Here is an 18772-nt window from a genome sequence, read left to right on the forward strand (position 1 = left end):
CATTCTTCACGGTGTGGGTGTTGAGAAGCTGCTAAGACAGAGAAACACCTGAAGTCACGTGGAGCCATCAGCAGCTGAGCAGACATTCTACTCCTTCCCAGACACAATCCCACCCAGGTTTGCTGGACTGTGTGGAAATCACTGGATGGACTGAGCCAAGACCGACTTTGAATAGAACCTAAAATTTTAAAAATCTGTCTTGAACGCTGTTGTAAACCAGACCCAATGCCCAGTGATCCGAGGGCATTATCTCATTTAATCCCCACAGTAATCCTGTGGTAGGGGTATTATCCCCATCACATAGATAAGGAACCTGAGCCCCCAAGGCTGGGGAGGTTGTCCAGGGTCACATGGCACATGTTGAAACAAGCCTGAAGCCCTCTCCACAGTTCCGCATTGGTGCCTCCATTGGAATGTCCTGGTGGACAGTTTTTTCCATTCCAAAATGTGACTGTTTATCTTTGCCAATTGGGCATTTCATTCCTTGCTCTACACTGTGGCAACAGAAAAGTGACGTAGTGACTGATCCCGGGGATGGGCTCCCTGAGAAACGTTGCTCTGGAGACTTTGCCTTCCTTCCCCTCATCAATGAGGAAAAATGGAATTTTAAAAGTCTCTAATTTAGTACCTATAAGTCTTGAGCCCAGTGTACTCCAGTTCTCTGAAGTGGTTGGCAAGCCAGCACCTGAGGTATTTCCTTAGCAGCTTCTGATCTCTCAGGAGGGGACACTTTAACTTTTTAAAGGTATATGTGAACAGGGGAGAAGGCAAATCTTCTCAGAGAATGTCACACTGGCGTCTTTACATAGTTGCTTTTTAAGACCCCAGTGCTTTGGGTGTTTTGGATTCTTGCATACACATTGGCAATGCCCATCCTGTTCTCCTAGTGAGTAGAGTGAGACGCTTTGAGTCGTCAGGGGCCCTATGATATGCTGTGTATGGCACAGCTGTGGCAACTTAGAGCCTGCTCTATATCCTGTTCTGCCTCTTAGTTTTCTCAAATCCATAAGCAAATTACTTCACCTTTCCCCGCTTTGTAAAATGAAAATGGTTACTGCATCAAACAACAACAACAACAATAACAAGACAATCATCCTTATCCTTGGGGGATTGGTCCCAGGGGCCCCCTGCATATACCCAAATTCTCGGATGCTCAAGTCCCGAGTCGGCCCTCCACATCTGCAGTCCCACATCCAGAGAGGATTCACCAAATGTGATTCATGCAGTACTGCGCGTATTTATTGAAAAAATCTATAAGTGGACCGGCACAGCTCAAACCCATGTTGTTCAAGAGTCAACAGTACTCTTAATTGGGCCTGTTCTATATGCCAGGCACTTTTCACACCTGGACTCATTTACAACATTCTTACAACAACCATATGCACTCAGAACTACTGTCTTCCCCTGTTCAGAGATTAATAAACCAAGATACCAGCCCATATCAAGTTACAGAGTCAGGATTTAATTCAGTCTACCTGATCCAGAGCCTAATGTCTTAACTGTGGTACTTCTATTTCTACCTCACAATGTCACTGGGAGACATTTTTAATATTCGTGACAGCACTTTGTAAACAATTGAGCAAAATAAAAATATTTATATCATTATTATTATTATAACTACAGGCAAGGAGACTTAGAAATGGGACACTGTCCATGCTTTTGAGATATTATAGTCTTGAAGATTCTGAATCACACACACGTATACACCAAAATATAAACCAAAAAAGCCCAACTGCGTCAAGCACACAATCAACAAAAACTATCGGGAAATAGTACATGTATCCAGGGAATGCTGGACTTTCTAGACCATCTGGAGCCCAAGGGCATTCATGTGAATATACCTCCCAGGAGTATTCTGATGTCTGACAAGGTGGGTGAAGCCCTCCTGGTGGGGAATGGCCTATTACATTTCAGGGGGACCTGGGGTTGGAGGCAGATCACGTAAGCCCTGTGTAGCGCTTACTAAGAGGCAACAGAGACGTGAGAGAGGTGCTTGCTTGCCAGGGGCCTATGAGACCTCATTATCTAACGCTGTGATTATATTTGCAACACTGTAATGAACCACCGTGGGTGTCTGACAAGAGACGTGATGGGATTCCAAACACATCAGAGGATGGTTGGCTCATCACAAAGATGGGTGAAGAAAACAGCCCAAGGTGAGGAGTGTGATGCTAATAATTCAGGGACAAGACGGATACACTTCCAGAGAGGAAGAATCTGTGATGGACTGGGGAACTATTAAAGAGAAAGAATTCCCCCAAGGGAGCCCAACCCTTTGAGGATTGCACAGCACAGTGCTCCTGCTGCCCCGCTGTAGTAGGCATGCCATGCATAGCTGTGCCTACGCAGATGTTCTGAAGGACAGAATGGGTACAGGATGCAAACGAAAAAGGAGCTGAGGTTTAGATTCATAGTCACCAACTACTATTGAGGGACCAGGACACTGGAGGTACCACTGACGATTATGTGACATTGAAGAGTTGACATTCAGGAAAGAAATGATCCTGGGTAAATTTGGAAGTGGCAGGTACAAACAGAGAAACAAGATGTGAGGTTCCGAAAATATGAGAAGTCAGGAATAGATGCCTTTTGTGGACAGGTGGGTATTATTTGCGATTCTGATTTTCCAGGCAACAGCAGATTACTCTGGCTAATTTATGTACAAATTAATTTACTGAAATGAGAGCTTTAATTCACAGAGTCCCTGGGGAGTTGGAGCACCAGGCAGAGAACATCTGTTGTCATCCCTCAGACACCTAACCCTGCAGGTATGGAGGTGCTGGGCAGCCCTTTTTGCATCCCTGGAACAATTGCCACCTGCTCTACCCCATGAAGAATCCTTCACACTCTCTGACTTTTGTGTCAGAGAACCCCAGATGCTGCGTCTAATGGACAGAACCTAGGTCATTACCACATTCAGGCAGTGAGAGAGCCGAGAGAGCGTTGGAACCTCTATCGCAGGGAGGGGCCTTGCTGCTGGCAGGATGACTGCTGTGGGGAAGGAGATTCAGACACTTCAGGCCACACCACACGCATTTATTTCCGAGAAGAGAGGTGAGAGAGATCAATTCAGAGCCTGCAGTGCTGGGGTTTCACCCATCATACCTGGCTTCATCCACGGAGAGAGCAAATGAATGCCATTGTGGTATATCCAACCCTCGATGTGTGCAGACTGTCTCCCTTCAGCCCCAATTTAATGCCTGTAATTAAGAGTCGTCCATTTACAACAAGAAACTGTTCCAGTTTCAAACGTAAATATCCCCGGAAAGAAGCATACTTCACTTTGCTGTCACTATAGACTTTTCATGCATTAACTTTCAGGGCTGGGGGTTAAAAGCCAGCCCAGAAGGTTAGCAGCAACCTGGGCCAAATATAAATCCCTTGTAAAGATCTGTAACCAGTTTTCCCTTGCTTGGGGACCCCTGGCCCCTCCGCCACCAAGTTTCTTTGCACTCATGTCTCCTAAGTCACCAGATCAGTTTGTCATAAGACATCCAATATGGTCAGTGTTTTGATAAGAGAGAAATGGCAGAGTGGAGAGAGAGGAGACCCATTCGTGTGTGTGTTGCTCCTCCTATGTGCAATGCTGTGAGGATGGGGTTCGAATTCCTTTTTCACTGATGCTGAAAATGAACCTGGGGGTTGTGACTTGCCCAAGGCCACATAGCTGGGACGGTGCAGAGATAGGGTTCAAAAATCAGCTCTTGTTGGTCTCTGACACCTGGCAGCTCCCCTTGCACTATGATACCTCTCCATGGAAGGAGAAGGGACCTGAGTGCCAAAGAATATGGGAAACATATACCTTGGTCCAGTGGGTTAGAGGAATAGAATACATTCTAGGAATATCCCAAGACTGCCCTGGCATGACTGTGCTGGGTTTCTCTGGGGAAAGGTATGCAAGAATATCTGAGAGAGAAGCCACAGAAAACCAACTCTTACTTTACAACTTCACTGGCACTGAGATGCTACTTTTCAGGTATCTTCTGGTTGCGAATAACAGAAACCCAACTCAACTGGCCTAGTAAAAATGGAAATCGCTGGGTACTGGGCGTGGAAAACATTCCGGGAGTTCTCTGTCTCTCTCCATTCCTCAGCTCAGTTCTCCTCTGCATCCACTTCAGTGTCAAGCAGTCTGTCCCTGTATGGCGGCAGAGATGGCCAGTTACAGATCTAGCCTTCTATCTCTCCAGCTAATCACTCCTTGCCCCACCAGCTGAAATGGCAGGTCTCAAGGGGCTGCAGGTCCCAATTGTGTGGGGCCTTGAGTTTACACCTGCCTCTCCAGTCAAGGAGTCATCAGCCTCGTCTCCATCACAGAGCTTGAGAATGGCTCCTCAAAGGAACACAAAAGGGCTGGCATCATGGGAAGGGATGCTGGAAAGGCCAAGCCCCTGATATCCACTAGAATGTAAGCTTCATCGAGACGGGGAGTTGATTTTTGCCTTGTTTTCAATTTGTGTTCTTTACTGCTGTATCCCCAGGGCTTCAAACAGGGCTGAGCCCATGCTCTGTGTGTGTCAGGTCACTTCAGTCGTGTTCAACTCTTCGTGGGCCCATAGATTGTAGCCTGCTAGGCTCCTCTGACCATGGGATTTTCTGCTGGAGTGGGCTGCTGTGTCCCCGTCCAGTGGGTCTTCCTGATCCAGGGATTGAACCCACGTCTCTTACATCTCCTGCATTGGTAGCCAGGTTCTTTACCACAAGCACCACCTGGGAAGCCCAAGCACATGCTAGGCACACTCAAAAAACACTTGTTGAATAAGCAAGGAAATAAATGCATAAATGCCCATATAGACCATGATGCCTGGGGTGCCAGGAAATGAGGGGGGGGGGCGCTTACAGATGAATAGAGAGACCAGAATCTCTTGTCCTTTAGATGAGTCATGCGTCACTGAATGGATATGTTACTGCAACGCTGGCGTTCAAGGCATGTCAGTCACTGGGTTGAATCAAGCCCTGGACCACCAGGCTCTGACAAGAGCAGCTTTCCAATCTGGTTGCCCACAGTCCTCCTGGTATGAAGGCTGATGTGTCTCTGTTTCTTACAGGGCTGTGTCTACAAGAGAGATGTGCCTAATGCATTGCTGCCATTTCTCCCCATATCCCCTCCAAGAGGGGGAAGGCCAGTGTGGTGGTACCTGCTCTGCTTGGAACTCAGGGCACTGGGCTAGTGGGAGACTGGGGGTGGCATTCCAGAATAACCACGCAGTTGCTGTCAATCTGGTTTTATATTCTCTCTCAGAATGCTAACCTAACACCCCATAGTGTGTTTTGGGAGCATCTGTACCCCAAATCCCCCAAATTACCCACCCCCCACTCTCAGTAGTACCTTTTGTTTTCCCTGGGACATGAGAACAATAGAACTTTTTACATTAATGAGAATGTGCTCAGTCCGCTTGTCTCAGCCAAACTTGAATTTGTCCAAATAAAGGCTGCAAAGACATTGGATCTGGAAACACGTTAAGAAACAGAAACAAAACATCCCTCAGAATAGTTACTGCAATAAACTGCCTGGTTAATATGCATCCAGTGTATTTTGTCATTGTGGAAACTGAGCTTAATTTGTTGCAACGCGATGCAGCTATTAGCATGTACTTCCCCTCCTCCTCCTAGTCCCCCACCTTCTAGTTAATTCAGTGTAGAAATAAATCTTCAAAACAGACTTGGAGGGCACAGCGGGGGCTCTGCTAAGTCCTTTGGGTTTTGCTTCCACCATGCCCCTTTGCTGTTTTCTGGGCAATTAGAGCTGATGAAAGAAGATAAAGTGTTACCAATGTGACTGATATAGGATCAGTATACATCCTGTATAGATCTTGGATGTGTGGAATATTTAGCTCCTGAAAGGGATTTCTTGAACACCTGTGGGGATCAAAAAAATCTCTATTGCCCCAGTAACTGTCTTGAATAAGACAGAAGGGTAGGTAAGAGATCCACACAGAGAAAGCTGTCTACTCTTTAACTCTTACAGCCTTCCGGAGGAGCAGACAGGCTTCTGAACTGTCAGCTCCTAAACTGGAAACAAAGGCTCTTGAGTTGAACAGTTTCCCTCAGGCAACTCATCTGAGTCAGTGACAGAAGCTGAGGTTCACTGGCTACAAAACCATGACAGTGTTCACAGTGTTAACCTCCGTATCCCTCCCTTAGTATTGAGGTTTTGATCCTTGGCATTTTCTCCCTGATCCAGGCAGTCACGCCTACTGTTGCTTTTGTCTGCTATTATTACTACTCTCCTTTTGACCTTCACATGCCTTCAGCCAGCCCATATTTCACTGACTCTAAGATGTCATCCATTATAAGATGAACCACTACTTTAGGTAATGTTAAAAAAGAAGAAATGCTGCCAATTAAATAAGACATGACACTGATCATGATTTCAGAGATGTTAAAATGTGGGGAGAGAAAGTATCGCACCATCTGTAAAATGTAGTATGTTAATTGTCTGCTCAGATTCAGAACATCTTTTCTTCAAGAAAAGGGTTTGGGGAGGAAGTTCTTCCTCCCCTTCAATGTCGGGGGTCCTACTGTGCATTGCCCATCGTGGATTCTGCTTCCCCGGCGATAGAACAAGAGAATGAGACCCAAGTGGGGAAGAGCAGAGGACTTCACTGAGATTTAAAGGAAGACAGTGCTTCAAAAAAGACAAGGGCCCTGAAGTTTGGGAAAAACATGGCTTGAGAAAATAAGTCGCTCATCTGAGCAGCTGAGATGGAGATGGAAGAGTCTCAACAGGGTTGCACTCTATGAATGCATTTGTTTCGGAGACCCAATTCAGTGACACCAATAAACTGCCCCTTTGCTCAATCGGGAGTGGGTTTTTGTAACTTGCTGCAAGAAACCTCTTTTTCAAAGACACCAATAGGGAGCTAAACCAGCAGCATCCCTCTCTTCTCTAGGCTTACTCACCTTGCACCCACTGTGACGTGAAGACAGTGGACAGAAATGACAATGTCCCCTGCTTGTACTTTGGGAGCCAAGCTGCTCTATCCCACTACCAAGGCTATGGACACTAGGCTCCTGCTAGTGTTCTACCTGCTTTTCTACCAAAGAACTAGAGGGTTTCCTGTTTTTGGTTTTTAACATGGATTTTCAATTTTTGAAGAAAGAGAAAACCAAAATATCTCTGGTGGTAGGGGATGGGGAGGGAGAGGTCAAGGAAAAGAGCAACATTTCTTAAGAAAAAGCAAAGAGTAACAATCTGATTTTGTTTCCTAAACCCCCTTCTGTTAATAATGCATTCCTGACTCTTTTTTCAGAACTTGGCTGGTGAGAGGAGTAGATAGAGACTGAAAATTAAGAATTAACCTCTTAGGAATTATAGAAATTAAAATGTGGACAGACAAAACCCAGTAGAACTTAAAGTTGTGCTCAGTGATGCTTCCAGATTTCTGAGTTTGCTAATGAATACTTTTCAAAAACTTTTCTATATAAACCTGCACAAGTCAACAGAGAACTATACTAATCCACTAACTCTATTTAACTCTTCAAATGTCCCAGAACCTCTGATTTTCTATTGCAGAGAAAAGTAAGTGGAAAATTGCTTTCGAGGTTTCTTTTGTGCAATAATCATCTTGGGCAGTCCCCACTTGCTGTGTCCTCGCATGCACCCTATAAATTGATTCCAAGCTTATCCCTTAGTCAAAAACTCAATTCCCTTGGAAACCAGAAAGAAAATGAATAGTGATAAAAGCGCATTTTAATAGTATTAAGATCAAAACCTTCACTACACAAATATGTTTGTCCTTTGATGCCTTTTCAGTCAGAAATATTCATTATGAATTGGTGTTAATCTCACATTTCTGCAATATTTTCCATCCAGATGGATCTCAAAATTGTAGTTCTCTAATCCTTAATGATGAAAAAGAGAAAAAAACACTTCCTACTCCTGCACCCAGGAATTTCATTACCTTTTCTTCCCCTTTTTAATAGTAACATTTCTTTATAGTTTTATGATTTGTTTACTTTTTACATGAAAAACATTGAATGGAGGTAATATTATTACCTTATAGGCCTTTAATCAAAGCCTTTCCCTGAAAGAATACTTTTTGTTGGAAAATACTGAATGAGAGAAAAGTATAGCCTTCCACAAGGTGATGATTTAAGTATCTTGCTTACATTGAAGAGAAGCATTGCCTGTTTTCTTTCCAGAGAGGGGGAAAAAGAAAAAAAATTTGAAATACAATCATTACATATCACAATATCACCAACTTTTGAAGACAGCTAAACAAGAACTGTTATATCTGATTCATTAGTGAAAACAACCCATCCACTAGAATATGACCAAGAAATGCTCTGAGATTTCTGCAGTATCCCCCTTTTCTCTCCCTGTCTCTTTACATCTGGAGTCACTGAAGCCCTCCACAGGCCACCTCAATCCATCCCAGTTTCAGACCTAACTTGCAGAGTCAGTTACCCTCATTCCCTACTCGTTTCAGTTTATACCTATGAGGTTGGGATGAAACTTGCTCTGATGGACCTGTGAGTAGCTGAGAGTTCCAGGTCAACATTTTGGGTGTGGGTTAGAGGCTTGGCCTGCCTCCATTGTCCTCCAAGTCCCTGTTAGGATATTGTCCTCTATCCACTTGACTCTGATTCTTACCAGTCTCCCAGGGTAATCTCTTGAACATCTGCTTTTCTTGGCATCATACCATCTTTTACCCTTCCCCTGATGTCAGACATTCATTTAAATTTGGGTAAGCTATCCCATTCCCTGTTCATAGTTCATGTGGTCTGGGTAGGTGTGACGTCTTAGCCTCAGCCCTGGCAGTTAACACACAGCTCAGACCTAGTCAGCTGGTGTGTTTGATGCTTCAGCCCTGCTGATTGGTTCAGCAGTGAGCATGTGACACAAGTTGGTCCAATGAGAATCGGTGCTGGAGTTGAATTAACATTGTTGGATAGGAGAAGAATTCCTACTACACCATTTCTCAGCCATGACTCTATTGAGATATTAGTCCAGAGAATTATTGTGGTATGTGTGCTCAATTGTATCTGACTCTTCATGACCCCATGGACTGTAGCCCATCAGGCTTCTCTGTCTATGGAATTCTTCAGGCGAGAGCACTGGAGTGGATTGCTATTTCCTAGTCCATGGGATCTTCCTGACCCAGGGATTGAAAACCCACATCCACTGTGTCTGCAGTGAAGTCGCTTCTGACTCTTGGGGACCCCATGGACTGTAGCCCGCCAGGCTCCTATGTCCATGGGAATCTCCAGGCCAGAACACTGGAGTAGGTTGCCATTCCCTTCTCTGGGGGATTCTGCAGGCCAGAACACTGGAGTGGATTGCCATTCCCTTCTCCAGGGGATTCTCCAGACCAGAACACTGGAGTGGGTTGCCATTGCCTTCTCCAGGGGATCTTCCAACCCAGGGATTGAACCCAGGTCTCCAGCATCACAGGCAGACTCTTTACTGTCTGAACCAAGGAATCAGCAAACTAAAATGGACTGGAATGGGTGAATTTAATGCAGATGACCATTATATCTCCTACTGTGGGCAGGAATCCCTTAGAAGAAATGGAGTAGCCATCATGGTCAACAAAAGAGTCCGAAATGCAGTACTTGGATGCAATCTCAAGAATGACAGAATGATCTCTGTTCGTTTCCAAGGCAAACCATTCAATATCACAGTAATCCAAGTCTATGCCCCAACCAGTAACGCTGAAGAAGCTGAAGTTGAATGGCTCTATGAAGACCTACAAAACCTTTTAGAACTAACACCCCCAAAAGATGTCCTTTTCATTATAAGGGACTGGAATGCAAAACTAGGAAGCCAAGAAGAACCTGGAGTAAAGGGCAAATTTGGCCTTGGAATACGGAATGAAGCAGGACAAAGGCTAATAGAGTTTTGCCAAGAGAACGCATTGGTTATAGCAAACACCCTCTTCCAACAACACAAGAGAAGACTCTACACATTGACATCACCAGATTGTCAACACCGAAATCAGATTGATTATATTCTTGGCAGCCAAAGATGGAGAAGCTCTATACAGCCAGCAAAAACAAGACCGGGAGCTGACTGTGGCTCAGATCATGAACTCCTTATTGACAAATTCAGACTTAAATTGAAGAAAGTAGGGAAAACCACTAGACCATTCAGGTATGACCTAAATCAAATCCCTTATGATTATTCAGTGGAAGTGAGAAATAGATTTAAGGGACTAGATCTGATAGAGTGCCTGATGAACTATGGATGGAGGTTCATGACATTGTACAGAAGACAAGGATCAGACCATCCCCATGGAAAAGAAATGCAAAAAAGCAAAATGGCTGTCTGAGGAGGCCTTACAAATAGCTGCGAAAAGAAGAGAATGAAAAGCAAAGGAGAAAAGGAAAGATATAAGCATCTGAATGCAGAGTTCCAAAGAATAGCAAGGAGAGATAAGAAAGCCTTCCTCAGCAATCAATGCAAAGAAATAGAGGAAAACAAGAGAATGGGAAAGACTAGAGATCTCTTCAAGAACATTAGAGATACCAAGGGAACATTTCATGCAAAGATGGGCTCGAGAAAGGACAGAAATGTTATGGCACTAACAGAAGTGGAAGATATTAAGAAAAGGTGGCAAGAATACACCGAAGAACTATACAAAAAAGAGCTTCATGACCCAGATAATCATGTGGTGTGATCACTCACCTAGAGCCAGACATCCTGGAATGTCAAGTCAAGTGGGCCTTAGAAAGCATCGCTATGAACAAAGCTAGCGGAGGTGATGGAATTCCAGTGAAGCTATTTCAAATCCTGAAAGATGATGCTGTGAAAGTGCTTCACTTAATATGCCAGCAAATTTGGAAAACTCAGCAGTGGCCACAGGACTGGAAAAGGTCAGTTTTCATTCCAATTCCAAAGAAAGGCAATGCCAAAGAAAGCTCAAACTATCACACAATTGCACTCATCTCACACCCGAGTAAAGTAATGCTCAAAATTCTCCAAGCCAGGCTTCAGCAGTATGTGAACTGTGAACTTCCTGACGTTCAAGCTGGTTTTAGAAAAGGCAGAGGAACCAGAGATCAAATTGCCAATATCCGCTGGATCATCAGAAAAGCAAGAGAGTTCCAGAAAAACATCTATTTCTGCTTTACTCATTATGCCAAAGCCTGTGACTGTGTGGATCACAATAAACTGTGGAAAATTCTGAAAGAGATGGGAATACCAGACTACCTGACCTGCCTCTTGAGAAACCTATATGCAGGTCAGGAAGCAACAGTTAGAACTGGACATGGAACAACAGACTGGTTCCAAATAGGAAAAGGAGTACATCAAGGCTGCATATTGTCACCTTGCTTATTTAAGGTATATGCAGAGTACATCGTGAGAAACGCTGGGCTGGAAGAAGCACAAGCTGGAATCAAGATTGCCGGGAGAAATATCAATAACCTCAGATATGCAGATGACACCACCCTTATGGCAGACAGTGAAGAGGAACTAAAATGCCTCTTGATGAAAGTGAAAGAAGAGGGTGGAAAAAGTTGGCTTAGAGCTCAACATTCAGAAAACGAAGATCATGGCATCTGGTCCCATCACTTCATGGGAAATAGATGGGGAAACAGTGGAAACAGTGACAGACTTTATTTTTGGGGGCTCCAAAATCACTACAGATGGTGATTGCAGCCATGAAATTAAAAGACGCTTAGTCCTTGGAAGAAAAGTTATGACCAACCTAGACAGCATATTAAAAGCAGAGACATTACTCTGCCAACCAAGGTCCGTCTAGTCAAGGCTATGGTTTTCCCAGTGGTCATATATGGATGTGAGAGTTGGACTGTGAAGAAAGCTGAGCACCAAAGAATTGATGGTTTTGAACTGTGGTGTTGGAGAAGACTCCTGAGAGTCCCTTGGACTGCAAGGAGGTCCAGCCAGTCCATCCTAAAGGAGATCAGTCCTGGGTGTTCATTGGATGGACTGATGCTGAAGCTGAAACTCCAATACTTTGGCCACCTCAAGCGAAGAGTTGACTCATTGGAAAAGACCCTAATGCTGGGAGGGATTGGGGGCAGGAGGAGAAGGGGACAACCGAGGATGAGATGGCTGGATGGCATTACCAACTCAATGGACATGAGTTTGAGTGAACTCCGGCAGTTGATGATGGACAGGGAAGCCTGGTGTGCTACTATTCATGGGGTCACAAAGAGTCGACATGACTGAGGGACTGAACTGAACTGAACGAACTGAACTGTGTCTGCTGCATTGGCAGGTGGGTTCTTTTCCACGGTGCCACTTGGGAAGCCTGGGGGGCTCTTCTATTCATTGTCAGATGTTTTACAGCATCCCTGGCCTGAACTCACTAGTTGCTAATAGCAACTCCACCATCTCCAGTTGTGATAACCCAGAATGTCCTCTGATACTGCCATATGTCTCTGGGTAGAGAGGGGAGCAAAACTGTCCACAGTTGAAAAACACTGCACTAGCCTGAAACTCCGAGATGTGTGCCTGGAAGACCTGAGGAACTTTATATGAAGAAAATTAGACTAATATATAGGAAAGTAAAACCAGGAGGACACACAGATCGAAACCAAATGATACTATTTCTGCTTCTAAGCTTTTTGTGCTCTTCTACATTAAGCCATTCTTGCTCATTTTTGGAGCTGAGAACAGTTGAAAATGTCTGCTCTCACCACTTCTATTCATCATTGTACTATGTAGGTCCTAGCCAAGGTCATCATGAAAGAACTACAAGTAAAAGACATAGAGATTGGAAAGAGGAAAAAAAAAGCTATTCTCATTTGCATACAATGTAATCTTCTATATAGAAAATTCTAAGAAATCTATTTTTAAAAACCCGATTAGAACTATAAGTTTATAGTAAGGCTGCTTGATAAAAATCAATATACAGATTTCAATTGTATTTCTTTGACACTAGCAATGAATTTAAATACATTTCAGTTTAATACATTGCAATTTAAAACCAGTACTATTTAAAGCAGCAAGACACAGATGTATAGAACAGACTTTTAGACTCCGTGGGAGAGGAAGAAGGTGGGATGATTTGGGAGAATGGCATTGAAACATGTATACTATCAGGTAAGATATGAATCGCCAGTCCATGTTCGATACAGGATACAGGATGCTTGGGGCTGGTGCATGGGGATGATCCAGAGAGATGATATGGGGTGGGAGGTGGGAGGGGGGTTCAGGATTGGGAACTCATGTACACCTGTGGCTGATTCATGTCAATGTAGGGCAAAACCAATACAGTATTGTAAAGCAAAATAAAGTAAAAAATTAAAAAAAGAATTCGTAGGGATGACGTTAACAAAACACATGCAAGATCTGTAACCTGAAAATTAAAGAGGAAATATGCCACATTAATAGAAGATTAAAATTCATTAAAATGTCAAATTTTTCCAAGTTATTCTATAGATTCAATGCATCCTAATCAAAAGCCCAACAGGCTTTTAAAATAGAAATTCCCAAGGCAAATTCTAAAAGTTATAGGGAAACGCAAAGGACTCATAGTAGCCAAAACAACTTTACAAAAAAAGAACCAAGTTCTTATACTAGAATACTTACACTACTTGATTCATACATATTTGAAGCTACAGTAACAAAGACTGCGTTGTATTAACATGTGAGCTTATTGCTCAGTCATGTCCAACTCTTTGAACATAAATATAGATAAACAAATTGAAGGTATAGTATGTAGAAAAGTATCCAAACCTATATGGCTAATTGATTATTTTTTTTAAACAGAGGTGTCAAGAAAATTCAAGGGGAAATGGCAATCTTTTCAACAAATGATGCAAGAACAATTGGTGATCCATATGTCCCCTCCAAAATTATGGAATCTCATTCATCATCTAACCTTGTATACAAAAATTAACTCAAAATGTTATATAGGTCTATATGTAAAACATAACACTATAAAATTCTGGAAGAAAAACATAGGAGAAAGGCTTGGTTATCTGGAATTAAGCAAACAACTTTTAAAGTGAAAGTGAATTGATGAAAGTGAAAGAGGAGAGTGAAAAAGTTGACTTAAAGCTCAACATTCAGAAAACGAAGATCATGGCATCTGGTCCCATCACTTCATGGGAAATAGATGGGGAAACAGTGGAAACAGTGTCAGACTTTTTTTGGGCTCCAAAATCACTGCAGATGGTGACTACAGCCATGAAATTAAAAGACGCTTAGTCCTTGGAAGAAAAGTTATGACCAACCTAAATAGCATATTCAAAAGCAGAGACATTACTTTGCCAATAAGGGTCCGTCTAGTCAAGGCTATGGTTTTTCCAGTGGTCATGTATGGATGTGAGAGTTGGACTGTGAAGAAAGCTGAGCACTGAAGAATTGATGCTTTTGAACTGTGGTGTTGGAGAAGACTTCTGAGAGTCCCTTGGACTGCAAGGAGATCCAACCAGTCCATTCTGAAGGAGATCAGCCCTGGGATTTCTTTGGAAGGAATGATGCTAAAGCTGAAACTCCAGTACTTTGGCCACCTCATGCGAAGAGTTGACTCATTGGAAAAGACTCTGATGCTGGGAGGGATTGGGGGCAGGAGGAAAAGGGGACGACAGAGGATGAGGTGGTTGGATGGCATCACCAACTCAATGGACGTGAGTTTGGGTGAACTCCAGGAGTTGGTGATGGACAGGGAGGCCTGGTGTGCTGCAATTCATGGGGTCACAAAGAGTCAGACACGACTGAGTGACTGAACTGAACTGAACTGAAGTCACTCAGTCATGTCCAACTCTTTGCAACCCCATGGACTGTAGCCCATGAGGCTCCTCCATCCATGAGAATTTCCAAGCAAGAATACTGGAGTGGGTTGCCATTTCCTTCTCTAGGCTATCTTCCCGACCCAGGAATCAAACCCAGGTTTCCTGCCTTGCAGGTAGACACTTTACCGTCTAAGCCACCAGGGGAGCCCAACAATGTTTAAAGTAGGGCTCAAAAAGCAGGAAGCATAAAACAAAAAAATACTAAATTTTATTCCATTAAAGATGTTATTTTTTAAAAGACACCATTAGTAAAATGAGTATATTTGCAAATAAGATTTTGAGAGACTATATTTGCAGAAACATATACACTGAAAGACTTGTATTCAGAATACATAAAAAATTATTTCAACTCAATAAACAGAACATGAACTACCAAACAAAATATTGGCAACAGATTTGAACAGATATTTCATTTAAAAAAATGGCAAACAAATACATGAAAAGATTCCCCAAACCATTAACCATTAAGGAAATACAATTTAAAACCAAATGATGTATCACCATATGGGCTTCCCTTATAGCACAGTTGGTAAAGAATCCACCTGCAATGGAGGAGACCACAGTTCGATTCCTGGGTTGGGAAGATCCCTTGGAGAAGGGAAAGGCTACCTACTCCAGTATTCTGGCCTGGAAAATTCCATGGACTATATAGTCCATGGGGTCACAAAGAGTCAGACATGACTGAGTGACTTTCACTTTCACTTTCACTTTTCAATTCATCATCATATATCTACCAGAATGACTAAATTTAAGAGAGTGACAATATCAATTGAGTTGAAAAGAGTATAGAGAAATCTCACTTATTGTTGTTGGGAATACAAAATAATATAGTCATATTGAAGAAAAGTTGGCAACTTCCCAAGAGCTAAGTGATTACCATAAGACCTAGCAGTTCTATTTATAATAATACATATTTGCCCAAGAGACATGAAAATATATATTCATGCAAAGCCTTTTCAGCTTTATTAATAAGATCCCCAAACCAAAAATAGTTCAAGTTTCCATCAACACATGAGTGAGTGAGTGAGTGAAGTCGCTCAGTCGTGTCCAACTCTTTGTGACACCATGGACTGTAGCCTACAAGGCTCCTCTGTCCATGGAATTTTCCAGGCAAGGGTACTGGAGTGGGTTGCCAAATGAATAAACAAATTATGGCATAGCCACGCAACGGGATAGTATTTAGCAATGAGGAGGAATGAACTCATGATTCATCATCGAGTACTGCATCATGAAGGGTTTAAAAGCACAAAAGGCTATATGCTCTATGATTCTATTTATATAATATTGTAAGATAAGCAAAATTCGGGTCATGTGAAATAGATCAGTGGTTGCCAGGAGTTAGGGGGCTGGAAAGGAGATTGACGTTAAAGGGCCATAAGGCAATATTTGGAGTATTGAAAATGTCCTGTACTTATTTTGGTGGTAGTTACATGACTGCCACCTTTATCAAAACTCATTAAATTGTACATCTAAAATAGATGCATTTTATCATATATAATTTATCTCAATAAGCTGCCTAAATCCAAGGTATCTACATCCATAAAACATGAAAGTAAGAAAGATGCTATAAGCCAGAGGTCAGCAAACTTTTTCTGACAAAGACTGGACAATAAATATTTTATCTCTAGCATGTACATAGTCTCTGTCACAACTATTCAACTCTGAATCTCCAAAACAGGTATAGACAGTGAGTAAATGAATGCTATGGCTATGTTTCAATAAAACGTTATTGAAGACGCAGAAATTTACATTTCATACAATTTCCACATGTCCTGAAATATTACTCTTCCCTGGATTCCCAGCCATTTAAAATTGTAAAAACCCATTTCCCCACTTTCCCCAACCATTTAAAACTGTAAAAACAAAGACTTCCCTGGTGATCCAGTGGCTAAGACTCCACACTCCCAGTGTAGGGGACCTGATTTCGATCTCTAGTCAGGGAATTAGATCCTCATCCTGAAACTAAAGATCTTGCATACTGCAGCGAAGATCAGAGATCCTGCATGCTGCAACTAAGGCCTGGCACAGCCAAATAAATAAATGCAAAAATTAAATAAATATCAAAGAAAAAATGTAAAAACCATTCTTAGCTAGCAGGCCATACAAAAACAGATGGTGAATCAGATTTGACCCACAGGCTGTAGTTTGCCAACTCCTTCTATAAACATGTTAGTAAAAATATAACAGTTATTATGACTATATCAAAGAGATAATGATTCAGGTGAAATTTCTAATATTCCATTCATGTTTACATGTTAGAGATCCGTTTAGATGAGAAATAACAAGGTCTGTTTTTTATGTGTTCTTTAACAGTAGATATTTGTTTGCTGCATTAATATTACTTTTGGAATGAAAGTGAAAGTGCTATTCAATCAGTCACATCAGACTCTTTGTGACCCATGGACTGCAGCCTTCCAGGCTTCTCTGTCCATGGAATTCTCCAGGCAAGAATACTGAAGTGGATAGGCATTCCCTTCTCCAGGGATTTTCCTGACCCAGGGATAGAACCCGGATCCCCCACATTGCAGGCAGATTCTTTATCTTCTGAGCCACCAGGGCAGATCAAAATGTAAGACATACATATAAATTCATTTTCTCTTGTAAAAAAAAAAATTTACTACCTTTAAACATTTTTTAAAAGCTTTAATTAATACTCTGTCCAAATCCCATACTTCCACTCCCATTTCCCCTCTTTGCCTCCAATCTCTAAAGTGACAACAGGGTTTTTGAATTTGTTTTATACTCTGGAGTGTTCTTCCCCCATATGACATCATTTCCTGTAGGTTTCTGCTGAAAAGTCCTCTTATTACTAAAACCTTCAATAGCAAGCTGCTCTCCTGGTCCTTTTATTCTCCTTCCCTTTTGCTCTGTAGCATTTACTGCCATTTGTCATATTATATCCGTACTTGTTTTCACGTTTACTTATTTTTTTGTCTTTTTTTAACTAGAATAAGTTCCAGGAAAGTGGAAGTGAAGTTAAAGTGTTAGTTGCTCAGTCACGTCTGACTCTGCAACCCTATGGACGCCCCAGGCTGCTCTGTCCATGAAATTCTCCAGGCAAGAATACTGGAGTGGGTTATCATTCCTTTCTCCAGGGGATCTTCCAAACCCAGGGATCAAACCCAGATCTGCATTGCAAGCAGGTTCTTTACTGTTCAAATGGTTGGACATGACTTAGTGATTAATACTTTTACTTTCAAGCTCCATGAAGGCAGACTTTGCATCTGTCCATGCTGTGTAATCGCAGTGCTTAAACCATGTCTGGAAAATAGGATTTGCTGAATGAATAATCTGGGAAGACACTAAAGAGGATGTTTTTCCTGGAAACATCATCCAACATCAGTCATAAAGAGAGCAAAGCTATTCTGAGGACCACTGGCCCAGGACACGCAAGGATGATGGGATAAAACACGGATTCACACCAGCCAGGTGGCCCTGCCAGTTAGGGGGGCGAGCAAATCTCACTAAAGGAACTGGGTGCTACAGATCCCTGAGAACCCCCTAATGGAAAGATCTTTTTTGGGGGAAATACATCTTGCAAAATTCTGAGCAATTTTCATAGTGGAAACTTTCAGTAACCATGTCGTCTACTGAGAACATAATGGACATTTCTTTTTCCTTTAGGTTAACTAAACTCCTTTCTAATATCTTCTTGTTGAAATGCTTGCAAATAAAAAGGGCAGAATATTTAGTAGGAGGGTCTTTTCCAGGTTTCAGAGAGGAGGTCTGAGTGAAGAAGAGAGTGCTTGATCCCAGAAGGCAATCAACCTCCTGAGTCAGTGATGCCTACAGCACAAGGGTTATAATACAACATATTCCTTCACAAAGCCCATTTCTCTGTCTCAGAGTTGCAGTGTCAAACTGTAGAAATCTATGCTTTTGAAGTTCTTGACATATAATGTTGACATTTTCAGACTTTCTGTTCTATGATGAAAGATTAGAATGATGGTGGTGAACAAGGATGACCTATAGAAAGACATTTTCTGAAGTGGTAAAAACTTTTTTTAATGGATGGAGAATTTTTCTTTTAAATTATGAGTTGACCATGAGAACAAAAAAG

The sequence above is a fragment of the Ovis canadensis genome, chromosome 6 (genome assembly GCF_042477335.2).
Source record: "Ovis canadensis isolate MfBH-ARS-UI-01 breed Bighorn chromosome 6, ARS-UI_OviCan_v2, whole genome shotgun sequence".
NCBI classification, from domain to species: Eukaryota; Metazoa; Chordata; class Mammalia; order Artiodactyla; family Bovidae; genus Ovis; species Ovis canadensis.